General features: G+C 46.6%; 2 pseudogenes; both read left to right on the top strand.

Annotated features, from left to right (window-relative positions):
- Positions 1-8,742: 8,742 nt before the first annotated feature.
- Positions 8,743-10,753, top strand: LOC148453655 (uncharacterized; annotated as a pseudogene).
- Positions 10,754-11,132: 379 nt separating this feature from the next.
- LOC148453654 (uncharacterized) lies at positions 11,133-12,040 on the top strand (annotated as a pseudogene).
- The last annotated feature ends 14,554 nt before the right edge of the window (positions 12,041-26,594 follow it).

Raw genomic sequence — 26,594 nt, 5'->3', positions numbered from 1 at the left:
TGTCCCTGCAGAAAATAATGCTGAATAGCTTACATATTTTATCATGTTGCCCGATAATATTCTGGGCTGTTGCTGAATAGACCCCTTAGTGTTTCAATAGGCTGATACTGCTGCTATATCTGTAGCTTTATAACGATTGGTCAGTTTTATTCTGTTTTTCTAGTTGCACATACTGTAAGTAATTTACTTTAGGTAGTTTAGGCTTTAAATATATACTTTTTTTTCAGCATTCTTTATATCTATGTCGATCCATTCTAGAGGTCTCCGTTCAGCTCTACATATTATCGAAATGTCAGAGAATATTATTCATGAACATATGACTAATCTATAATATTATGTAGCAGGATAGAAACCTGTCGATACTTAGAATATTGTACAATTTACAGCTGCAGTCACATTAGTTCTGGATGCTGCATATATTAGAATCTAATTTATAAGTTTCAGTAGCTGTTTCGGGTCAGTGGCTCATGCGATGTAATGCTTTCGCTTAATTCACCAGTATTATCATACATTTTTGAAAACAACTTTCAAAGCCCAAGGATATGCATAGTGATTGTGGCTGAGCAAAAACACAGTAAGTGCTTAACTGAGCTCCAAAGTTAAAATGCCATTCAGGAGCAGTTACTCGTAATTACATTGGTGTGAATTAATGGAATTCCTTGAGTGTGTTTTTTTATTTTTAATTTGTTTTATGAAAAAAATCAGAAATATATTTCTCATGGAGTCAGTTTAGTGCTACAGCTGCTTCCTAATGACGGAAAAAATATTCTGACAACGGTTGTATAACCATTTGTAAGTAACCCCCTTGCATGATGCAGTCATTATGTCAGCAATTACAATGTCACCAATCATACTGTCATGTAACATGTCAACATCTGCAGAATATCAACATGTTCACAATATGTCGACATTCTGCATGGACCGGAGCAGGGCCGGCTCCAGGGGTCAGAGCACCCTGTGCCGGCCCATCATATGGCGCCCTCTCATCGCGCGTGGTGAAGCCTACCGCGACCGAATTTGGGGGCGTGGCCTAATTACCATAGGCTACACCCCCCATGTGACGTTATATGGAGGCGTGCCCGCATGGCACGCCTCCAAATAACGTCAGGCTGGGGGTAAAGCACAGCAATCCGTCACTGGCTGGGCTTCCCCCAGCCCTCTTCCGTCAGTGAATGGATGCCGCGCGCATCCATTCACACTCCAGGGGTCGGGCACCACCGCACAGCTGCGGCGGTGGGGTTCCCCAACCTCCCAATTAGACCACCCGCGGGCCACTTCGGCCCACGGATGGGGCAGCGGGACAGTACTGTCCCGCTGAAATCGGGATGCTGGGGAAGGGTGCCGCCCTCTAGGGGTGGCGCCCTTGTGCGACCGCACTGGTCGAACACCCCTAGAGCCGGCCCTGGACCGGAGGGTTAGGCTGTGGCAGTGTAGGGTTAGGCTGAAGCAGAGTAGGGTGAGGTAGCAGGAGGGGATAGCTAGGGTTAGGCACAAGGGGGTGCATTAGGGTTAGGCTGCGAGATGGAATGGTTAGGGTTAGGCACTAGGGGGAGGGTTTGGGTTAGGCTATGGGATGGGAGTTTAGGGTTAGGCACTAGGGGGAGCGTAATGGTTAGGCTGTGGGAGGGGATGGTTAGAGTTAGGCACTAGGGCGAGTGTAATGGTTAGGCTGTGGGAGGGGATGGTTAGAGTTAGGCACTAGGGGGAGCGTAGTGGTTAGGTTACAGGAGGGGGTGGTTAGAGTTAGGCACCAGGGGGAGCGTAATGGTTAGGTTACAGGAGGGGGTGGTTAGAGTTAGGCACTAGGGGGAGCATAATGGTTAGGCTATGGGAGGGAGTGGTTAGAGTTAGGCTCTAGGGGGAGCGTAATGGTTAGGCTGCAAGAGGAAATGTTAGGGTTAGGCACTAAGGACCACCCGAAACGTCACAGCAACTTTGTGAGTTTAGAAGACTATATTAATTATCTGGCGCCCGTGTCTATGCCCGCTGCGGGGATGCAGTCAGGAAGCCGATGGTCGAAATGCCGACCGCCGGCATTCCGTTGTGCAATCCTGACAGAGGACTAATGATAGGTGTCGAAATCCCGGCGCCTATCAACCTGACGCCCAGCATACCAACCGAAGGTAAGCCAGGCGGCGGGCGCGGACAGCCGTGGGGGGGAGGGTTAGGCACCCCCCCCTGGAGGGCTAGGTTCAGGCAAGGCTTAGGGTTAGGCACCCCCCGGGACGGTTAGGATTAGGCTGTGGGAACGGGGGGGATAGGTTTAGGCACTAGGGGGGAGGTTAGGTGAACAACTTTGGTTTTGCACTGGTGAGTCTAGCACAATCCAAGTTCACCTCTCTTCCCATCACACCACCGCCTGAACTGATGTGCAAAGCCATAATAAATGCCAAGAAAGTGCATCATTAGATGTTTTCTTATTTAGTCTAATCATTTGATGGAACAAAGGAAAGGAGTAAATCCTCAGACTTTAACAAGATTGTTGCGAAATTTTAGGGATCCCCACAATTAGCAGCGTTCTTTCTGCTGTATCTGCCTGTTTTTCCTTGTCGGAATTGATACTCAGTTGCCCCAACAAGCTATTATGGTACTCAGTCTATGTGCAAATAAACCTTACGACCTGTCTGTGGGACATATTTCCCACTATTAATTTTCCTTGCATACTGTATGAACCATAAGGAATATAGGAGGGAGTTGTAGGGGGTCAGAGGGTTGCGCTATCTATGCCCTCTATGGCACTGGCTCGTAAACACATCACTGGCAGCACATCTACCAGGGCTTTAACTAAGGGTGTGCGACCAGTGCTGCCGCTCAGCGCAGGGCTCTGTGGGTGCCACCATTGCAGCCCCACGACCCTTGCTTCTGGCTGGTTCCGCAGCTGGTAATCTTTTTGACGCTACAGGCTGGCACCCTGCCATGTATACAGCTGCACGGGCGCACCATTAACTGTCACGCTTCTGGGTGCTGACTCCGCCGCCTATGTGTGACATCATGACTAAATGTTAAAAGGGGTCAGGGCCGGTGCATTAAAGCCATGTTACGGCACAGACATCCAGTGCTTGTTAACTTTCCGTCTCAAGTCAAAGTGCCCCGTAATCTGGCCCTGCTAAATGTGAACATCTTTATGGCTAAAAAATTATGTTTTGTGCTCTCAATAAATGGCAAATTTGAAAACAGAAGACATAAATTTCCATTGTAACGATATTTAGATATACTGCGCACTGGGAATCTAAACTAAGGGCCTGATTCAGACCCATTCGCTATCTGCGTATGCTCGCTGGATGCATATGCAAATTTGTCAAAGTGACGCCACGGGAAGCGATCGCTTGCCAAGGCATAAGCACGCCCACCATGTCCTAGTGAGTGGCCACTTTTTGTATGCGTACGCCCAATCGCACAGGCAGAGCCGCCCACCAGCAACACGTCATCTCCAGGAATTGTATTAAAACATTGGTACATCGAGCACCATTGGATGCTAACGCAGTGCTTGCGGTTGCTTTACCCTACCGCAAGCATTGCGAGGAAATCAGTGTAAAAAAAAGGCAAGTGACTTGTACTATGACGCTGCCTGTTAATTATGCGCGCCTCTAAAATGGCGTTGAAACACTCAGGCACGCCTGCGTTCACATCTCCAACCCTCCGTTATTAGTGTCCTGTCCCTGTAACCACCCACAAACGGCCTCTCTTGTCACTCATTACACTGGGCTGCCTTTGCTGGGCGAGCGAGAGAGATGCGATCGCAGTGTGTAGTTTGCGCACGAGCAGAACGAAGCGTGCACATGCGTGTATGCTGAACATCGGGCTGCTTGCGAATGCACATCGCGAACGAGCGGCTCTGAATCAGGTCCTAATTCCACAATCTGTGGCGGCACTTAAAAAAGAGGGGAGCACCTCTGTTTGCAAACAATTAATGAAAGAAATGTGCGCTCAACTGATTGAGGTTTATATTGTATTGTCAGAAATAATGTTCTAATGGTCAGTTTCTCCTTCAGGGATAACTCTCCGTATGGTTTGTGCTCTTGGCAACTACCATACGTTCCCCAGGGATACTGCTGTGTAGCCGTCAGTGAGTATAGACAGGGGCGTAGAGAGCTACGCGGGGCCCCGGTAAAGAGGGGGCGTGGCATAATTTCAGAAGGTGTGGCCACGCCCCCTTTAAAAAAATAGTGTTTTGCAGCGCGCCGGGGAGGGGGCGCTGTGAGCCCCTCAGCTCGGCGCAAAGCCAGTGGGGGGCGCGATCAATGTGATCGCTCCCCCCTTCAGGCATAGGAGATTGCTGTGGCTGCTACTTAGCAGCCGCAAGCAATCTCCCGCTGCAGCCCAGCACACAGCTGCAGAGGGAGGGAGGGAGTGAGGGGGGGCGGCGCCAGACCCGGGCCCCCACCGGGCCCCTCTGGAAGCCCGGGCCCGGGTAAACTGTACCCACTCCCCCCCCCTCTCGGCGCCCCTGAGTATAGATGGTAGGGGGAGATAACAAAGATGTGTGTGGTCACCTTAAGTCACTGCAGGGTGTCAGCGTCTCCTTCAAGGATAGCTCTCCGTATAATTTGTGCTCTCGGCATCTATTATACGTCCCCCAGGGGAAACTGCTGTGCAGCCCTCAGTGAAGGTCAGAGGGGGGGGTGGATATTACGTGATATTGGCGGCGTCCCGCGCGTATACTCACCAATCCAGGGCCACTCAGTATAGGTGCTGTCGGTAATTCTGTTGTCCCAGGTGTTATTTGGGATTAATGGAGCTTATTCAGACCTACGAGCTTGCAACCGGGTCGATGTTGCTCCAGTGCGCATGCGCATGACGGAGCCGGCTCCGTCATGCTCATGCGCGAGGCCCGGCTAACGACGGGTGATCCATTGTTAGGGGTCTCGTAGCAGACGGGGCGAGCTGTCGATGTTGAGTGACAGGTCGCTCCGTTTGCTGGATGGGCCGGGGGCGTGCCCGGACAAACGGAGGCGTTCCTATCGGAACGCTTGCCGTTTGGGGGCAGCCCCACTGACATCATCAGTGATGTCAGTGGGGAACTTCCTGCTCAAACAGAGCAGGAAGCTCCCTGGGGGCTTAAGGTTGACGAGACCCTAGCTTAGGGTCTCGTCGTAAGCCCCGAGGGTCACGATGGTCTTGACCATCACTTTTATCGGTCATTAGAGCTGTGGGTGTTAACCCACAGCCTAACGACCAACATGGAGGCTGCCGTTCAGGATGCAAGCGGCCGCCCTGTTTCAGAACGACCGCTTGCAGCCTACGACCGCCTCTGAATGAGGCCCAATGTCCCATATGCAATCCTTAGAACGTTTTGCCTAGTTCAATTCACTCTCTGTATCATTAAAGTTTTTAGAAATGTCCACTAGAAACTCTTTTGTGTTCAAAGGTCCATATATAAGCACTCTGTAGGTTCAGACTGTAGCAGTCTGCAAACTCTGCTTCCGTTATGCTTTATTGGTGCCTGACGAATCTGGTCTCATTAACCCGGCTTACTCCTTCGTTGTCTGCAGTCGCAGTGTAGTCTAAAGCGGACTTCTCCTCTTCTGCCAGGTTGGCGTACGTCTACTGGCTCAATCTGTAACTTTGAGTCGCGTTTCTAATGTGTGGCTGGAGCACGGTGCTCCTATATGTCCAGCAGCTTCCAGGAGTGTCTCTGAAAGTCAGTGGGGGTGTCCCAACACGTATCGACCTCCAATTGCCCTTCCTCGGGGGGGAGGTGTCCATGGGTCTGTGGTTTGCCTTTATAAGTAGTGGGAACTGTGGGCCTGATTCAGAGCCAGATGCTCTGACCAGAGCGCTCGCTCTGAATCAGGGCCCTCCTACCTAAAAATGGAGCGGCCTCCTGGCCGCTCGCATAGCTGTGGGTGACCACCCACAGCTTATGCGAGCTGCCAAAAAGATGGTCGCGATGGTCAAGACCATCTCGACCATCGGCCTTGCGACGAGACCCTGCGGTAGGGTCTCGCTGCCCCAAGCCCAGGAGTGCTTTTGGCTCTATCAGAGCCAAAAGCACTCCCACTGACATCACTAGTGGTGTCAGTGGGGCCGGCTCCAGACGGAAGGCATTCCCATGGGAACGCCTCCGTCTGGGCAGCAACGCCCCCGGCACGCCCACCAAAGGGGGCGTGCTCTCCTCACCATCGACAGCACGCCCCCTTTGGTGCGAGACCCATAGCGACAGCTTGGCTGTCGCTATGCGGGTCTCGCGCATGCGCACGACGGAGCTCCCTCCATCGTGCACATGCGCATTAGGGCACCATCGACCCGCTTGAGAGCGCTCAGCGCTCGTGAGCGGGTCTGAATTAGGCCCTGTGTCCCTATTGGTTGCTATGGATGCTAATTATGCTACAATCTGTGCTGTTCCACAGATGACTTGCATAATCCTCATGATTAACTGGGCTGTGCAATGGCATAAGACGTGTATTGCACAGTGCAATACACGTCTTATGCCATTGCACAGCCTAGTTAATCATGAGGATTATGCACGTCATCTGTGGAACAGCACAGATTGTAGCATAATAGAAAACGAAGGTTGCCTAACATGAGTGAGATAAGAATCCTGGGATTTTTGCTGATTGGCTGTTTTGACAGCCTTGTTACTAGGCAGATTAAATGGGTTAAGGGGGGTCAGGTGGTTATGAGCTGGCCAATGAATGCAGTTGTGGGTGTTCCTTCAATTAAGTTATAAAAGAAGTGAAGGGTAAAGTATCTGCCTCTTTGTGATTCTGGAGTCTCAGGCTAACAGGGGTATTCAATATGGGTGCGATAACATCGTTTTTGCGTTAATATCGCAATTATGACGTCATTATCGCAGGTTTTACTTTTACACCCTATTCAATTTCAAAGACTTATCGCAGTTTTGACAAGTCTTTGATAAAAAACGGTGATAAGTTTTCACCATTGAATAGGTGTCGAAAAAAAGTGCAGAATTGGGGTTTAGGGGTGCAGGCTTAAAAAAAATAGCCTGCACCCCTGAGAATGACATTTAAAAAAGAACTGTGTCAAAAAAAAATGGGAAAAAATTGTTTAAGAATAGGGAAATAGGTTCAGGGCTATTCTGCATGTAGGCGGCAGGTGTTTTGAAGAATAGAATTATAGCGGCAGGTGCACAAATGCAGAATTTTTAAAAACTGACTTTAGGGACATCAAAATATGCTAGTACCCATTTTCATGTACCCCAAATTTGATGGGACCACTTAAAAAAACGAAAAAAATAACCTAAGTGCTCTTCTGCATCACTTCTTCAATGTCGGGAAAAAAACACCTGCTGCGGCTATTTAAATCCCCGACTTTCAATTAAAGGCTAAAACGGAGGTACCCATAGTGTTCCCCCATGTTTTTACAACTTTAGGGGGGTCTTACAATTATTTTAAGGAAAAATTTGTAACTTTATGCAAATCCAACTTCGGAGTTTCCCGTTTTCGTTAATTTTATATTGAATACGGGGATAAGCGTGAGCACGCACCAGACAACGCAGAAGAAAACTCCGATATGAAACGTTAACTTCGACAGTGAAGTTAACGTTTCATATTGAATACCCCTGTAAGTATCTGTGCTTTATTTCGTTCGTCATTACCCCCTTGTTAGCATGCCTCGTCCTAGGAGAAATGCTCCCCCTCCACGGTACCTGGCCGAGTTTGCTCGGCCCCTCAGGGCTGCCTCTGCCAGCCCTTCTTTGTGCCCGCTTTCCCCCCGCTTCAGCCCTGTCCCCCCCTCTGCTTCCCGTTCATTATCCCTTACCTGTAATACTGTCTCCCCCTGCTTTGTAGTCGCGGCGGGCGCTGGTGCTCCCGCTTCCCCCGCTGTCTCTGCGGCCTTGCCTGCGTGCGTGGAGGTAGCGGCGGGTGGCCCCGCCCCCCCACGCTTCTCTCCGGATCTTTCCCCAGCTCCTGCGGGAGCCTCAATGCCGGCTCCAGCATGGCCGCCCGGCCCTGCTTATGCGGCGGGCCTGGCGTCCATTTCCACTCCGGCGGCCATCTTGAGTGCCGCTGCGGTGGTGAGACCTGGACCCCCTGCCATCACACAGTTTGTCCCTGCACCCCCGCTGGCAGCCAGAGCATCCATGGTGGCTTCCACGGGGGTGCACACCTCAGTCTACAACCCCTACCCACAACAGCATGTCCCATTAATGGAAAGTTCCTTGCCTGCCACTTCTTTTTACAACCCTCATTACCCCTCCCCCGCCCCTTTTTCTTCAGGGTCCGAGCCTTTTTGGAGTTCTGGCCCTGTTCCCCCTATTTTTCCTGCTGTCTCTGCTGCTCCACCTTCCTCATATCCTTCCTTCATGGCTTCCTCCCTGCCTTACGGTTTCCCTTATTGGCAGCCTCCCTCTTTTTCCAGCCCTTCACCTTGGCACTCCTGTCCCCCTCCCGCTCCTTTCATTCATCATCCTACCTCCTCTTTTTTACCCATGCCCCCCCTTCGGCCACCCCCCCGTGCCTACTTTGTCACCCCCCCTCTATTTCTTCCGCCTCTGCTACCCCTGCTTTTCCTGCAACTGTCTCTGTCCCTGCTGTTTTACACCACCCTTCTCCCGCTCTTCCTTCCACACACACCCCCCTGCCTGTTGATTGTTCAATTCCGGTTTTTGCTGGTCACGCACCTGGTACAGTTTCAGAAGCAGTGGATGTTCCGATCATTCCGGCTGTCGTGGCTCCAGCTCCTGTGCACGTCGAGGTGGACCCGGAGGGAGCTCCGGTGGACCCTCCGCGTGAAGCTCCAGGCAATTCGGTTCCTGTCCAGGGCGGTGGTGAGTATGATATGTCTTCATCTTCATCCTCTCTTTCTGCCTCATCTTCTCACTCGTCTGGTTCCCCGGGGCGCCCGCACAAGATTGCTAGATTGGTTGCGCGGCGTTTAGCTAAAAAAACTGAGGGAAAGAAGAAAACAGGTGAGGCATCAGGCCCCATTGAACCGCCGCCAGGAGTGGATTCTGTACATTGCGCTAATACTGCTGTCCTTCGGGGTTTGCGAAAAAGCGTAAGGGAAAAGATTTGCATGGGTAAATTCGTAGATTTTTTCACCCTCACGGATGAGATGAAGAAGGGATTAGCTCAAGCTAAAAAGCCGGGAGGGCTTGGGGAAGATGTTTTCTGCGGATATAATTCCTGGCTAAAAGGCATGCTTATTTTTGCGGCGTGTTATTTAGAAACGCGACCGGAGGAGCATCAGAATGTTATCAGGTACATTTACTTGGTGCATGATATGTTCGCCCAGTCACGGGGCACATCGTGGAAGGATTATGATTGCCAGTTCAGACGTAAGCATGAGGGCAGTCGCATAGTGCCATTTGGGGTTAAAGATGTCGATGTTTGGCTCGAGGTTTCGCAGCAGCGGCGGCCTCCTTTGGACGTAGTGCCCCCACGTAAGGTTGCTTTATCTAGGCCTGGTGCATCGGGGATGACGAAGGGGAAGTGTTTTGCTTTCAATGACTCGAGGTGCAACCAGGGCGCCTCTTGTCATTTTCGTCACTCCTGCCGCATTTGCAACGGGGAGCACACGGCCAGGGATTGCCGTCGGGGCTCCAGAGCAGCGGTTTCTGATAGGGCCGATAGCTCCAAGACAGCTAGTTAAGGCTAGGTCGCCTATCCGTTTGGCGGAGCTTTCCAAGTGGTTGGCGCGTTTATCCCGATAGAGAGTCTGCTTCTTTTCTTTTGGATGGTTTTTCATTTGGTTTCAGTTTACCTATTTCTGGCCTGCTCCAAGTTAATGCCCCCCGGAATTTGCGCTCTGCACGGGATTTTCCTCAAGTTTTGCGGGCTAAGGTGGACGCGGAGGTTTCACTGGGCAGGATGGAGGGCCCTTTCCCTTGTTCTCCTCTGCCGAACCTTTGCGTCTCGCCATTGGGAGTAGTTCCTAAGAAGGCGCCTGGGAAGTTTCGTTTGATTCAGCATTTATCCTACACCCACGGTAATTCGGTCAACGATGCTATACCCGATTCGGCTTGCAGTGTTGCATATCAGTCCTTTTATGATGCTTTAGGCCTGGTTCGTAGCTTCGGTCCGGGCGCTTTGCTGGCAAAATTGGATGTTGAGTCCGCATTTCGCTTGTTAGGCTTGTTACCTTTACACCCTGAAGCAATGCAATATATGGGTTTTAGACTCGGAGGGGATTTCTTTGTTGATAAATGTCTGCCCATGGGTTGTGCGGTCTCCTGTGCCTATTTTGAGAAGTTCAGTTCGTTTCTACATTGGTGCATAGTAGCGGGCACTGGACATCACTGGGTTGCGCATTACCTTGACGACTTTCTCTTTATAGGTACAGGAGGGAGTGAGGTTTGTACGGATCTCCTTTTTTCCACCACAGCTTTGTTTAGGGTCTTAGGAGTTCCTGTTGTGCATGACAAAACCGAGGGCCCCTCATCCTGTCTTTCTTATTTGGGCATAGAGATAGACACGGTGGCGGGTTGTTGTCGCTTGCCGCGTGACAAGGTCATTAAGTTGCTCGATCAGATTGCGATTTGTTTAGGAGCGGATAGCGTTAAATTGCGCGTGGTTCAGTCTTTACTGGGGTCATTTAATTTTGCTTGTCGCATTATTCCCATGGGGTGGGTTTTTGCAGAAAGTTAGAGAGGTCCACGGCCGGGGTGAGCCAGCCGCATCATTATGTTCGTTTGTCTTCTGAAATTAAGGAGGATCTGCGGACTTGGTCCAGTTTTCTGGTTCGTTTCAATGGTGAGCGCATTTGGCCTTCTGCTCCTGTGGCGAATGCCACTCTGCAACTTTTCACTAATGCCGCTGGCTCCTGGGGTTTTGGGGCCTTTTTTAACTGAGAGTGGTGCGCAGCGCCCTGGCCGCCTGAATGGCATTTAGAAGGTCTTACTCGTAATTTGCTGTTGTTGGAACTTTTCCCTATTGTAGTAGCAGTCGAGCTATGGAGGGAGCGTTTGGCTAGTCAGCACGTAGTTTTCTGGTGCGACAATCTAGGGGTAGTTCAGGCCATTAACAATCAGCGTTCTTCCTCCCCCCCGGCTTTGCGCCTCCTTAGGCATTTGGTGTTGCGTTGCTTAGAGGCCAACATTCGGTTTCGCGCGCGCACGTCCCTGGGGTGCGGAATGAGATTGCTGATGCATTGTCCCGTTTTCAATTTTCCCGTTTCCGTTTGCTGGCGCCGACGGCTGCTGCGTCTGGGTCACCTTTCCCTCCTTTTGTATGGCAGATTATCAGGCCGGTATAGAGGGCCTGGCGCAGGGGTCGCTGGCTCCAGCAACTCAGAGGGCGTATTCTGCATCGTGGCAAGACTGGCAGGCTTTTTGTTCACAAAGCCACCAGCTAGGTAAGTCATCCTCCAAATTGATATCCTGGTTCGTTTGGGGGCATTACCAGCGTGGTCGCTCCAAGGCTTCCATGTCCTCGGCCCTGGCGGGTATTTCCTTTTTCAGTAAGTTAAAGGGTTTACCAGACCCCACCAAATCATTCCTCCTTTCTAAGGCCCTTAAAGGTTGGGCCAAGGAGTTTCCCGCCAGGGCTGACCCTCGCAGGCCCATCGATCTCCATCTCTTTGTTCGCTTGCTGGGTGTTAAGGACAGAGTGGCTTCAGATTCTTTTGAGACCTCGCTGTTCCGCTTAGCTTTTGCAGTCACGTTTTTTGGGGCTTTTAGGGTCAGTGAGGTTGTAGCTTCCAGCAAGTCCTCGGCGTCCTCAGGGTTCATGATGGGTGACATCGTGTTTCAGGAGTCATCCGTTTTGTGCAGACTACGCTTTTCCAAGACGGATCAGTTAGGCCGGGGCAAGTGGGTTACTTTGCACAAACAGGATGACGCCTCTGTTTGCCCGGTGCGACTCGCAGCATTGTATATGGCTAATCGTCCGGTAGGTGGTGCCCAATGGTTGGTGCACTCAAATTTGTCCCCTCTTTCCAAATTTCAATTTGCTGCTGTTCTTCGGCGTAGCTTAGTGGCGTTAAAGGCTTAGATGGCTCCAGTTACGGGACTCATTCCTTCAAGATAGGTGCTGCCACTAGTGCAGCATTAGCAGGGGCATCCAGCAGTGATATTCAAAAGATTGGGAGGTGGAAATCCACTGCATATAAGACGTACGTTCGCTGCGATAAGCTATAGGTGCGCTCCTGCGCCAACCCGAAAACGTTGTTTACCGCCCAGTTAACGAATGGTTAGCATTCGATAAGTGGGGGTGTGAAGGAATTTTTTAGTTTTTCCTCCCGGGGACCATCATCTGGCCCAACTTGGTTCACGGGGAAGGTTTTTTAGTTTTTCTCCTTCACTCGGGTTACCTGTTTCCCCATTGGCATCCCTGCTAGTTTAGTTGCTATGTGTTAATTTTGTTGTGCATTGGTTTGGTTTTGGTGCGGTGGCTCACGGTCAGGGTGTTCAGGTGCGGTGGCTCACGGGCAGGTTTGGCTGGTCGGCCATTCTTATATATTTTGGGCTGAACGGCATGGTTTGGCTAGACGGGCGAGTGAATTGTTAGGTGGTAGGCAAGTTCGCTGGATAGGTGTGCGTGGTCTGCTTTGTGCATCTGTGCGTGATTTGTTGGTGGCATCTGCAGCGAAATGGGGAGTACCTGATTGGCTGGTCCTGCATGTTGGTGGGAATGATCTATGTAAATTGAAAGGTTTGGAGTTGTCTTTTCAGCTGAGAGAGTTGGTGGATGCGGTTCGTTTGATGTGGCCAAAGGTGCACATTGTATGGTCTGAGATTGTGCCGCGGCTGGTATGGCGTGGTGAGCGGGACCACAAGGTTTTGGATAGGGGCAAGACGTAAGGTGAACAGAGCTTTGAATAAACATGTCTTGTCTTTTGGTGGCTTGGTAGTCAGGCATAGCTTTTGGGGTTCAGATTTAGCTAGATTTTTTCGTCCGGACGGGGTTCATTTTAATAATTTGGGTTTAGGTTTGTTTTTGAAGGAGTTGCTTGCCTTTTTGCATTAGTAGCTTTTTCTCTTGGTGGCGGGCCAGTCTCAATTTGAGGCTGGCTTTGACGGGAGAACGCTGCATCTCAGTAGCTTTATTGTGGCGCAAAAGAGCGTTGTGGGGACGCTGGACCTCAATGTAACATGACGAGTTTGTCCTTCTCGTACGAGGGGACCTGAGCGCTTTTGTATGGAAGCGCTCGGAGTAGGCTGGCCCAGAAGGGAGGCGAGATCTTCACAGCATAAGTGCGTCTTTAGGGGGAACGTTTTAGTCGTTCCCCGTCTGTGTCAGTTTGAAAGCTAGAACTGAGTATGCAGTGTCTCCTGGCCACTATGGTTAGGTGAATTAATTAATTCGGAAATAAAAGCTGTGACCTTTTATCCAAGCTGCTATGGTGTCCGTCTCTTTATATAGTAGATAAGTTAAGTGCTAAGTTAAGTAAGGGTGTTGAGATATTTGATTAGCAATAAGCCAATGGAGGTCTTATAGAAAACGAAGGTTGCCTAAACATGAGTGAGATAAGAATCCTGGGATTTTTGCTGATTGGCTGTCTTGACAGCCTTGTTACTAGGCAGATTAAATGGGTTAAGGGGGGTCAGGTGGTTATGAGCTGGCCAATGATTGCAGTTGTGGGTGTTCCTTCAATTAAGTTATAAAAGAGGTGAAGGGTAAAGTATCTGCCTCTTTGTGATTCTGGAGCACACCCTCCCGCCCAAAACTTTGCTGTTTGTATTTTGTTGTGTTTTTTCCTATTTAGGGAAGGCGCAGCATGGCGGGAGAACGCTGCATCTCAGTGGTTTTATTGTGGCGCAAAAGAGCGTTGTGGGGGCGCTGGACCTCGATGTAACATGACGAGTCTGTCCTTCTCGTACGAGGGGACCCGAGCGCTTTTGTACGGAAGCGCTCGGAGTAGGCTGGCCCAGGAGGGAGGCGAGACCTTCACAGCGTAAGTGCGTCTTTAGGGGGAATGTTTTAGTCGTTCCCCGTCTGTGTCAGTTTGAAAGCTAGAACTGAGTATGCAGCGTCTCCTGGCCACCATGGTTAGGTGAATTAATTAATTAATTCGGAAATAAAAGCTGTGACCTTTTATCCAAGCTGCTATGGTGTCCGTCTCTTTATTTAGTAGATAAGTTAAGTGCTAAGTTAAGTAAGGGTGTTGAGATATTTGATTAGCAATAAGCCAATGGAGGTCTTATTAGCATCTATAGTAACCAATAGGGACACAGTTCCCACTACTTAAAAATTTGCACTCCACTGTTAAGGTTGAAATAATAAACCTAGTTTTTCCTTGTTATTTAATAGTTATGGTGTCTCTATCTATACATGCACATTTTTCAATTAAAGGGGATTGCCCGCAAAACTGATCTTGTTAACATTCCCTTTTTAGCTAGAAGTATACGGTTTTCAGACTAGTCTATTGAATCTTATATGTCAGCAATTTTCACATGATTACTAACTATAGTTGATCTTACTCAGGTTTTAGCCCCATATACAGATATATGCAGAGTATTTAAGCATAGGTGTTTGAAGTGGTCCATTCTCATAGTTTCTATTCTTTTTAAGCCTCCTGTCATGGTATGTGAACCATATTTAATCAGTAATGACTGCATTAATTTCGTTGTCAATATTTAGGCCTTCAGGGTGTATATGGTCTTCAGGGTGTATATCCATTTCAACTCCCCCTATTGATTTTATTGGTGAAATTGCCGCCTCTCCAATTCTTTTTGATTATTTGGATCCCTATTATTTTAAACCCTGTCGGGTTACTTTTGTGTTGTGTTTTAAAGTGGTTTGATAGACTATGCGTCTCCTATCCCTTCCGGATATTTCTTATATGTTCCGTGGCTCTGACCTTCAGCATGCGAACAGTCCTGCCCACATACTGTTTGCCACAGGGGCACTCTGCTAGGTATATCACTCCTGAGTATCACATGTTATGAAGTCTTTATTCCTGAATATTTCTTTAGTTTGCTGTGAGAAGAAAGAGTCTTGGACCCTTGTTGTATGTGTTAGTACTCTGCAACTCTGGCATTTTCCACATTGGAAAAATCCCACCGGTGGTATCTTGCCATCTATTGTACCCTGTATTCTGTTAATGGGTGTTATGTGGCTTGAAATGTTTTGTTGTCTCTCATGTATTGTGTGATGAAAGAAATTTCAGGTTTTTTGTTTTTCTTAACTGTATGTTCATTTATTTTTATTTTGTCCCTTTCTATGAATGCTGCTTCTCATCATACTTTTTTCCATTGACTTTAACAGGTATGTTTGGTCAAGTTTAGTGAAAAATTGCACTAATCTCATATTCTTCTGATCAGGGGCGTTTCTAGTGAGGAGGGGGCCCGTGTGCAGTCTCCGACACTTGCCCCCTCCTCTCTGTCCGGCGGCCGGCAGCACACTGAGCACCCATAATGGATACGCCCCTGCTTCTGATCATACAAATAATTGGCACCCCCAGCAGTGTCAGGGCTTATAACAACACACAAAGAAGAGCAGAAAGCAGAAATATTTCAGAAAGAGGCTGAGAAAAGACTTTTAGGTCATTTGTGGTGAATAGATCTAGCTTGAAAGAAAACTGTTTATCCATCACGATAATATTGCTAAGAACTTCTACTGCTGGTTATGTGTTGCCTGCAATGTTTCATTGATGACTCATTGAGTGTATTACAAACAATGAAAATATTACTACAAATAATACAATTATAACACCATGTACAATAAATGTCATCTGCCCATTTAGGGTATGAGAATAATGTATGAGAATGAGATTCCCACCCCCACTTTTGCAGCCTACAGTAATATGAGGGTCACAAAATCAAATGACTCCATTCGATAGGCTTATCATAGACCGTCACTCACTACTATAGAAGAAGGCAGTGTTTGACACATACTGTAACATAATGGAATTCCTGGTAAAAGTATTTGTTTTATGGAGTGTCCAGGATGTATTTGACAGGATACTGGGAAGTATGAGAAGTCCAACTATGAGCCGTATTCAATTTGAGCGGACCCGCGATACTTTTCCGCCTTCCAGACTTTTCGCCTACATCACGTGTTTTGTAGGCGGAAGAATATCGCGCGCCTGCCCACGTAACCCCGTATTCAATTTGAAAGTAGGCGAAAACGGGACCCAGCGAAACTGAAACAAGCGGAAAGTCATGTCAGATTTGGGGAAATCAGCCTGCCACCCCCCAAAAGATGCTCTGACATGGGGGTTAGCTATGGTTACACCCTGATTTGGCTTGCTGAAGATATTTGGTGTTTTTAAACTGACTCAATACAGTGGCAAACGCAGGATTTCCAGAGCTGGGTTTCCAAATACTTAATTTTAGAGCGAGTGTGGCCTGTCAATGAAGAGGGCAGAATTAGTACTTAACCAGCTTTCATAAGCGTCATACAAAGTGTATTGTCTGTATTAATTTCAGCATATACAGGACTTGTGGTCACAGTAAGACATTAGATGCGGCAGTAGGGCCATCCTGCCTGAGCTGAACATATTTATTTTAGATGTGAGCACCATTCCAGAGCATGGGAGCAAGTCCAGGAGTCTGAGGGAGCAGCAGAAGAACCTAGCACTGCCCTGGTCATACTGTATATGTACATATTGGGCTCTATAGCAGTGCATTTCTAACAGTGCATGTTTTCCAGATCTTCTATTTGTTGCACAGGTTATTTGTTACTGGCTGATACATGATAAAAGATCCACAGGTGGTGCTAATTATTTCATTTGTGATACTGAGAAGAACATTCAGCACTAGTAACAATCTATTATATTACTATTTCTATTGTGGTCATAGTGTGGGCTGGGGAGGGGGGTTTCCAGGCAGACGGAAACCCCCCCTGCGTTTGCCTATGCAATTTCTGCTAAATAGCGTTTTTGTATAAGTGATGCAGAATAGTATTCAGGAGGTTTTTTTGCTGAAAATAGCTTATCCCAGCAAATTTGGGATACTTGAAAATGGGGGTCAGCATATTTTAAAGTTGCTAAAGTTAAGTTTTAAAAAAACATGAAAAATCCACCTGCCGCAAGCACCTGCAATGAAAAAAACACCTGGGGCATACTTGGGGACCCGCCCAGAGTCAAGTTCGCTAGTTTTTAACTTTGTCCCCCAACATTTTTTTTTTTCGCCCCCAAAATCAAAGTGATTTTTTGGGGTGTTCTTAAGTGTTTTTTTTATGTTTTGACACAGTTTACCTTTGTCTGAAGGTACTGTCTGAAGGCTGCACGGGGGTTCCCGCAACGTTGCACCCCAAAACCCCAATTCTGCACTTTTTTTCGCCTGTTATTCATAGGCGAAACATTTTTGCCTATTACATTGCATTGACTTTCCGCCTAATCTTTCAAATTGAGTACGGCGATACTTTTCCGCCTGGTGAAATGACGTTATCGGCGAAAAGTTTCTGCCCAAAACACACGAAAACGGCTTTTCGCCTCAAATTGAATACGGGCCTTAGATTGAATGCAAATCCAAGGCACTTCAAACCAAAACCAGATGTACACTTGCAGGTGCCTGTGGGCCGGTGCCTGTAGGCAGCTCCACTTCCTCCTCAGAAATGGTGCCCCTCCAGCTGTTTTTAACCATAGAAGGACGGAGGTGGGGGCAGCATCCTCTGCTCCTTGGTGGGAGTGTGGCATTTGTCTTTACATACATGGAGGCTCAACAGTTGGTAACTGCCAGCTGATTCTCCTTTCTTTTAGCAGCTTACGTTCCAATTTGGGGCATAGCAGGAGTAGAAAAAACACCAAAGTACTATAGGGGCTTCTTAACCATTGAGGCTCTAGACAACCATTAGGGTGGCCTAATCATAGTCCCTGAGGATGGTAATGTTCGCCAGCACAAGCTAGCTGCTACTGATTGGCTGATTGAAGCTGTTAGGTGCTTTCTCTGTTTCTCTATAGAGAGCAATTCTGAACCACAGCTGAAATGGGCGCAGCTATAGTGGGTGAAGGTGGTGCCATTTTAATGGGGCTCAGAGGGCCCCGAACCGAGGTAATATAATTGTATACCAAGTGTTGGGGACTGCCTGCTTAACGATTAAATTTTTACTAAGTGCTGTGTGGATAATGGTAAGGGACCACTGTAATGTGGTATAATGTGTCCTGGCAGCACTACAATGTGGCATATTGTGAAGTACAGCAATACAATGCAACATAAAAGGAACAACTGCTGCAGAGAGGTGTCTCGCTAGAAGCGTCACGTATCCACTACACAATATAATGAACGATTGAACGATAACATCATAATCGTTCATTATATTGTGCAGTGGACATTGAGCCCACACTGAACGATATATCGTTCAGTGCCGCCACCCTCCCTCTTTTCCGAACCCGCACAACCTCACGATATCGTCAGGTTGGACAGCAAGTTTAGGCGATGAGTGTTGGCGTCAACGACCAGTGGGAGCGTGCATCGCTGGTCGTTGATGGTATATCCACTGCGCGATATTGCGGCCGATTGACCGATAACGATGTCGTTATCACTCCATCATTCATTATCTCGTGTAGTGGATACGCGGCTTTAGAGCCCCTACAATATGATGCTATAGAGCCCACAAATTTCTGACTATGCCCCTGTCCACCGGCGTACCAGATATCATGGGTCCTACTATGGAACAAAAATAAGTTATGAGAAGGAGATGTAGAGATGTGTATGAAAGTGAATCTAATTGAGGAAATTATTGAAAATGCCTAAGGAAATGGGATATAACAATAGCAACCTCAAATCAGCCAAGGCTGTGCTCTTATACATAATAATTACCATGCAACATTTGTTATGATAATTCCTACAGTATTTCAATGTACATTGTGCTTAATGGCAAATGATGTGATTTTTATATGCACTCAGCCTACCTAGAACAAAATAAGTGCTCCATCCATTATGTTCTGAAGAAAAGAAGCATAGAAAGTAAAAAGAACTTAATATACAGCGGAAAAAAACATCAGTCTCACTAGTTGCAGAACAGATGACACACTCAGATGATGAGTGTACATGTTTAGGTCACCCGAGTTAATGATATATTATGCAGTGTGGACAGATCCCAATGTTGGAAAATACTTTAATTTTCCTCTGCCTAACCACTCCTCAGACCTCACTGCTTCCCTGCAGACCCTCTAATATCTCCGTAATATCTCTATAATGATCCCTCCGTCTCACAGCTGTGTCACTGCATCTTAAGCTTGCCCTGAAGACCTATTTTTGATTCAGTTCACTCTCTCCCTCATCCACTTCAATGTTATCCTTTAGAAGAAAGAGAGGGAATGAGACAAGAGCTATTTTTAGGTTTTACTTGAAGCTAGAACTAAAAAAAAAAAAAAAATAGAGAATCTCGTCCTGGCTCCTGGCAGTGGGGAATGTAAAAAGCCGTCTGCACAAGGCAGACTTTCCATGACTCAGATGGTGTGTCAGTGCTGCCAGCTCCTGCAGCTGTGTAATCCCTGCCCACAGCTGGAGGAACAGAGGGCCTTGTGTTTCGCTGCAAACCCTGGACTAAAACATAGGACTTCTACACCCTGTTCATTGAGAACCTGTACGGTACTACTGTATATGTGTATCTCCATGACGACAGCCATATCGGCAGACATTTCAGAGATTTATTGCAAGCAGAACTGCGATCACGTTATGCTGGTATAATATATCCACTCTATCATACCCCAATCAATGAACCTGCAGCATTATGGCTTAACTACAGGGCCCTATTAGGGGTGTGCAAGAGGGCCCTGGGAGCAGCACTGTTGCTGTCCCATGCAGGGGCGTCTTAAGAGAGGAAGGGGCCCGTGTGCACTCCCCGTGCGGTGCCCCCTCCTATCTCCTCGGTGGCCAGCAGCCGACTGATGCGGCTAGCCAGCCACCGGAGCCTTAATAGACTCCGGGCACTGCAGTGTGCCCCGAGTCTACTGCGCATGCGCAGAACGCCGGGAAAATTAGTGCGTCGGCCATTTTCCGGTGTTCTGAGCAGCGCTGACACCCGACGTGGGACCATGGACAGGTAAGTTTAAAATAATATGGGTGCAGTGTGTGCGGTGCGGGGCCCCCCTGCACCCATTAGATACGCCACTGGTCCCACGGCATCTGCGTGCCAGTAGCACTGCTGCAAAGCAGCCCGAAGCATCCAAGGGACACTCCGGCCATACACCCTCAGCCCTGTGGTGCTGCCTGGAGCATTCTTAGGATGCTCCTGACAGTGCTCGACTTCCTAGATCTGACAGCCCCGCCCCCTAGCTGTGACCTCATGATGCCACGAATTTAGGGAGCGGGACCAGAACAGGGCAAAAGAGCCCTGCAATAAATAAACACTCTTCCTTGTTGTTCAGTTAGTTATAGAAACATATACTGTATGAGCAGAGTATCAGGGTTACAGCAAGCTGGGTATGACCTAATATAGCAGAGTAGACTGTCACTATAAGGTAGAGAAGATGCTTCTCTTTGGTCTATCTATAATGGATTGGTTGAATCAGTTCTTTCAGTAGTGTTCTCCAAACTAATTTCCAGAAATATGTGGATGAAAAAGGATGCAATATAGAGTGTAATATACTGGTACCTTTAGTTTACAAGAGTGTACATACAAACTCACCCTTCTTGAATAAATGGCGAGCGTTGGTTAAATTACATAAAACTAATATAATAATATACGGCAGAATACAATAAAATATACCAAAACAATAAATAAATAAACAGATAAAAACAAATGTAGATGAATAAGTAGGTGATACTAGTTAGTGGTTGTAGCAATGTGTTTTGCAGAGCCTACATCTGCTTCCTCAGGCAGGGAAGCAGACGTACTGTAGGCTCTGTGAAATGTGTTGCTACAACCACTCTACATTGGTTTATATCAGTTATTTTATTTATTTGTTTGGGTATATTTTATTGTATAATGCTATATATTATTAAAATTGTTTTATGTAATTTAACCCATTGATTTTGGATCATTGGACATTAAGCAAAGCATCATTATCCTTAAACAACCCAGTCACCGTACCACTCTGAAGCTTCTGTACATTGTCATAGCCTAGATGCCCAAACCACCTGCGCCACTTTTCCATTGATGGGGTAGATTACTCAGCTACGATTGCACAGTGTCTATGGTATATAGTTGTTGGTACTGGGTAGCTGCGGCAATAACAGTCCTGCTTTGGTTGTACACAATGCAATGACCCTTTGCAAATTGGACTCTGTATCCTTTCCTTTCAAGTACACTGATAGACAATTAAATTCAGTTCTAGATTAGGCACAAATAATACATCTTCGACATCTGTGACAATATATGACAATTGGGTTGGTTCCCAGGTCAGACACAAATAGTACATCTTCCACATCAGCGACAACTTCCTTGCCTCTCACTTAAGCATAGTTTAATTGTCCCAACTTTTGTAGCATACAAGACCTTGCCTCATAAGCCTCAAACTTTGGTCGCCTCACATGGCTTTAATGACTTGAACCAATTTTCTTTACAGCTGAATTGCCTTGTGGCTCCTGAGTCCATGTAACAGCAGTTTCAATGGTGGCTGTCTGATACATTCAGGGCTGACTCATTCCCACTTTCACACTTAAGTGATGAGGTGCCACTTCATACATTCAATCTGCAATCTGAGGCCTTATGTCCCAACTTGTGACACTTGAAACATTTGATCTGAAACTTTTTGTGCTTTAAACTCTAAGTCAACAGAACTTAATTCTCACTGTTTCAGTAGGTATACGCTCTTAAAACTGAAATAATTAAGCACATACAGTCTATGTGATTAGCTTCATAGTATTTTGCTGTCCATGGGCCTGATTCAGAGTTATATGGTAATGCAAACGCATTTGCTAATTTTGCAGCTTAGCAATTGCTAAAATATGATAATGCATCAGCCGGCGGAATTTGTACTAAGACGCCCACCGGAGCCCTCGCAGCTGCCTGCAACTGTGCACACAAACGCAGCATTGGACGCAGATCCTCAAAATGGGTCGCAATCCCAACCCCTGAACACCTGCTAAGGAGTTATGACAGGCATCAAGATACCGATGCTTGTCATAATCCCGACTCCGGAATACAGAACGCTGCGGGCCCGATCAAGGTAAGTATGGCCGCGGCCCATTCTGTTAGCCCCGGGGTTGGGGGAGGGTTAGGTTTAGGGCACCCTGGGGGGACTTAGGGTTTGTCACCCCCGGGGAGGGTTAGACTAGGGGAAGGAATGGGTTAGGAACCCCGGGGGGAGGTTAGGGTTAGGCACTCCCCCTGGAGGGTTAGGTTTAGGGAGCGCGGAGGGGGGGTTAGGTTTAGGCCCTAATGGGGGGAGGTTAGGGTTAGGCACTAGGGGGAGGTTAGGATTAGGCACCCCTTAAGGTGGGTTAAGGTTAAGTGGGGGAGAGGGGAGGGTTAGAGTACTTACCTCAGCCTCTCGGTCTCTCCTTGTCGGGATTTCAACTGGCAGTTAAACAGCCGCCGGTAATACAATCCCATTCCTCTCAAAACACCGATTCCTGGGGTTAAATTTACTAAAGTGAGGGTTTTTAGAAGTGGAGATGTTGCCCATAGCAACCAATCAGATTCTACTAAACATTTAACTAGCACTAGAAGATAACAGCTAGAATCTTATTGGTTGCTATGGGCAACATCTCCACTTCTAAAAACTCTCACTTTAGTAAATGTACCCCCTGGAGTGAGTCTATTGTCACTCAGAATTACTGCGGTAACTGGAGCTATGGCCCTCATTCAGAGCCATTCGCTATTTGCGGTCGTTCGTTTAAAAACAAGGGGTGGCTATTCAAATGATCCGTACGCACATTGCAGTCTGTTCACACCTCTAAGTCTGAACGAACGAGCAAAACATACGCTCGTTTATTTGTTAAAAACGCCCCCTGGCCGCACGCATCCTACGTCATGTCCGCTATTTATTAGATTAATCGAGTACATCAACCAGCGTATGAACTGCTCGCTATTCTTGTGGTTGGTGTTTGCTACCACAAATTTGCGAGCAGTTCTGGCTCTAAAATAACCCAGTGACGTGGTCAATGACGCTGCTGTTTTAAATATACACACCCATAAAACGCCCGTTTTGACCTTTAAGCACGCCTGCGTTCGGATCTCCACTCCCCATTTTCAAGCACCTTCCCCTGTTACCACCCACATACGCCTCATTCTGTCACTCAAAATAGCAGGCACTCGCTATATAGCGTACAAAGGATTTTCGGCCGCACTGACTGGTTCGCGCATGCGTACTAAAAAGCGTACGCATGCGCAGATGTGCAAACATCGCTCGGAACGAGCGTACTGCCGCTAACGAGCGGCTCTGAATGAGGGCCAATGTTCTTTGTGTATGAAATTGCAGTTGCTGGCTAGTACATGGCCAGAAACCTGCCCCGATGACTCCACGTTTTGGCCAGAACTCCCCATAACCACCCACAAAATGGTTTCTTCCTGTCAATGAATTGCGAGTGAATCCTCACAGAGAGCTCAATCTCAATTAATTTGCTGCTCATGTGCAATGCGGCTGTGACGCATGCACAGACCACCGATAATTGCTCAACTGCATGAAAATCTGCAAAGTGTTCAACTCTGAATAAGGCCCATTGCCAATTTATCAGCTCCTGTTGGAAACTGGCGCGAAATGTGTAAAACTTTTCTTGTTTAAGATTTACAGAGCACAAAATGTTACTTTAAAAAAATTGACAAAAGACAAAAAAAAAATATCTATAAGCGAGAAGTATGTCTGTCTCCACCAAATATGGCATGGTGGTGTAGTTTGACGAGGATTAGGTTTTTGGCCATGTTTGAAGTTCATCAGGGACATGGAGGTCTAGATGGTGTCCACCAAGTAGGCCCGAGGAGTCTCGGATTTTACATTTTTGTTTAAGCAAGTTCACTCAGGATGTCTTCCAGTGCCAAAAACTGCACTGATCTGAAGGCACAGGCTGATATGTACCAGTGGGGGGCAGGCAGAGTTCCAACAGAAGAGCAGTGAATCAGAGGATCAGCTGTCACACTGCACCTGCACTGACAGTTAGTAAGTCAACCCGAGAAAATATGAGTGAAGACATTCATTATAAAGCAAGATGAACCAATCCTGAGCTAAGCTTACAATACACTAATGCAATGTTCAACCAAGCTCTCCTCTGCTTGGAGGATAAAATTCAACATATGGTAGACAAGAGTCTGCATCATCTAGGGCTTCCAACCCCTGACAGAAGTAACGCTTCCAGTCTTAGTAAAAGCATGTCACGTGAAACATAATGTTGCACAGTTGCAGAGATTTGTGACAGAAAGTGAGCCTAGGCTGCTGTTGTTATCAAAAAGTTGCATATAACAGAATTATTGCTATGGTTACAAGAAAACATAGAGGTATTGTCTTTCTAGATGTTCCAAGGGAAACAGGAAAAAACATTACTCCAAAAACTAATCTTTGCCAAAGTCCATAGCCAAAAGCAGATTACAATTTCAGTTGCCTCCTCAGGTATTGCAGCAACATTGTTTATACAACATTGTTTATATCTCAGTGTTGAGGTAATAGTGTCTAAATACTCTATATAAATGGATAGATATGTCCTTTTCAGGGCTAAAACCATATTAGCAAACAATGGGGTCCTTTTCAGGATCAATGGAATGGGGTTATAGGCGAGGACAATGTAAAAAATAAAGGCTGCAGATTGACTTTAAAGTCCAATCTTCAACCCGGGCAACACCGGGTATCCCAGCTAGTTTACAATATAATATTTAAGTGAAAATGTTCAGCAGACACCTGTTTAATTAATGCAGGTAATGGGGTAACTCAGCAGGTGGGGATGGCATGTCATGGATTTTTGGGTGAAGCCAGGGCAGTAACTTGGGCCAAGGGGTGGCTTGATACATCTACCCCTGTGGCATTTGGGACCATAAACCTTGCATTTCACCCTGTTAAACCAATCCTATCTACAATATAAACATGAGTTATCCTATCAATTAGACAGATTCAACTTGTCCACCCAAGAGACATGTGATTAGAGAACCACTGAGCTTCAGCAAATAGTCGTGGCCATCACCTAATAACTGTACTTTGATCAAAATAAAAGTAGTAGTTCAAAGTGAAGCATTTAAAAGAAAATATATAATTCATTAAAAATGACTGATGGGCCTGGAAGCGCTCTCAGACTTAATTTGTGTCACAAAAAAAGGTTACAAACCTCTGGTACAAGGCTATTTATAGACAGACCTTTTTAGTTTGATGGTTATTTAGTTAGACCTTTAAGATCTTCTAGTTTGATATAAATGGAGCCTCAAGCCGCAGAGCAACCAAATGTGAGCTGTACAGGGCAGGAGAAGGCGTGATTGTCATAACATGACACTAATCACAGTATTCCTATTCATTTTACCTACATCCTGTGCATATATTACTCTGGATGTGTTTCCGAGAAATTACTCCCAATAGATAAGCACATCATTACAGCAATACAAATAAAATAGTATCTACACAATTAGATCTATAATGCTTTCTGGCGAATCTCATGTTGCTTTCATTTATTATTTTTTTTTACTATGTACAAATTGTATCATTGTTGTTCCAAACGACAGTAAAGCATCATATTTTATGTACATTTAGATTCAATTTTCCTTTCTGAAGCCACCAAACACAGAGTCCCAGCCGTCAATTACACCCACAGACTTCACAGGTGGTCTCATGAGCCAGGTGACCGAGAGTTCTAGACTGGCAGGAAGACTAAAGCAAATATGATTTTACAGTATAAGCTTATGAAAAAAGACAAAAACACATGTTTAAAGGATCTTTGCATATTTATGTTACCAAAAACATTAAAGGAAAACTATTATCTTGAAAATTTTTTTTACAAATATTTGTCTGTTAAATACAAAATTTTAATGTTGTCTTTTCTGCATCATAGCAAGTTGCTGCCTTTGCAAATGATTAGTTGTAGAGGTAAATTTAATTAACAGCGAGATCCGGTTGGAGCCTTGCGCGGTGTGGCTGTGCGCACTTCTCAGCATTACATTCTGAAAACGTTGTTTAAAAAAAAAAAAAGATTCTATATTACCCTAACATCAATGTGCAAGGTTCCTGAGGATAAGTTGGTGAACTAAACAATGGGATCATTTTATATAGGTCAGGACGCCGGTCTATACATATCTGACTTTTAATGTAAAAAAGGAGTCAACTCTTGGCGTAGGTTGGCTAGGTGACTGTATACTGAAACTGAATACCAATGTTTATGATATTTGTCTCTCTATGTTAAGACCAAGGGGTAAATTTACTAAAGTGAGAATTTTTAGAAGTGAGTTTTAATAGATTAGTTGCCCATACCAAATAATCAGATTCTACTTAACATTTAACTAGCACCTTCTAGAAGATAATAGCTAGAATCTGATTGGTTGCTATGGGCAACATCTCTTCTAAAACTCACTTCTAAAAACGCTGACTTTAGTAAATTTATCCCCAATAGTCATATCGTGGTAAAAGTGAGAGTGAATGGTCTGACAAATCTTGCAAAACTATTCATGGAGGTATTATGAGCAGGTAACCTCATAGGCTTACTGTATGTCAATTTCAGTTTCCAAAGTATTAAGCACTTCACAGGTCACTGCCCATTTCTTCAGGTATGGAAACGTGCTGATGATACAAGGGACAGAGCTTGTTGTGTATTGTCCTAACATAGACAGACAAATATCAGGAGCCTCAGCATTCAATATAGATTAATCTAGTCAACCTGCGCCGAAGAATTAATTCCTTTCCTCCAAGGGGATTCTACTGTATATTCAACTTACAACTCACAGTGGCAGCAA

This window comes from Taudactylus pleione, unplaced genomic scaffold (assembly GCF_031769625.1).
Source record: "Taudactylus pleione unplaced genomic scaffold, aTauple2 ptg001123l, whole genome shotgun sequence".
Classification (NCBI taxonomy): Eukaryota; Metazoa; Chordata; class Amphibia; order Anura; family Myobatrachidae; genus Taudactylus; species Taudactylus pleione.
Note: the sequence above shows the minus strand (reverse complement) of the source record. Positions and strands in the feature narration are given on the sequence as shown.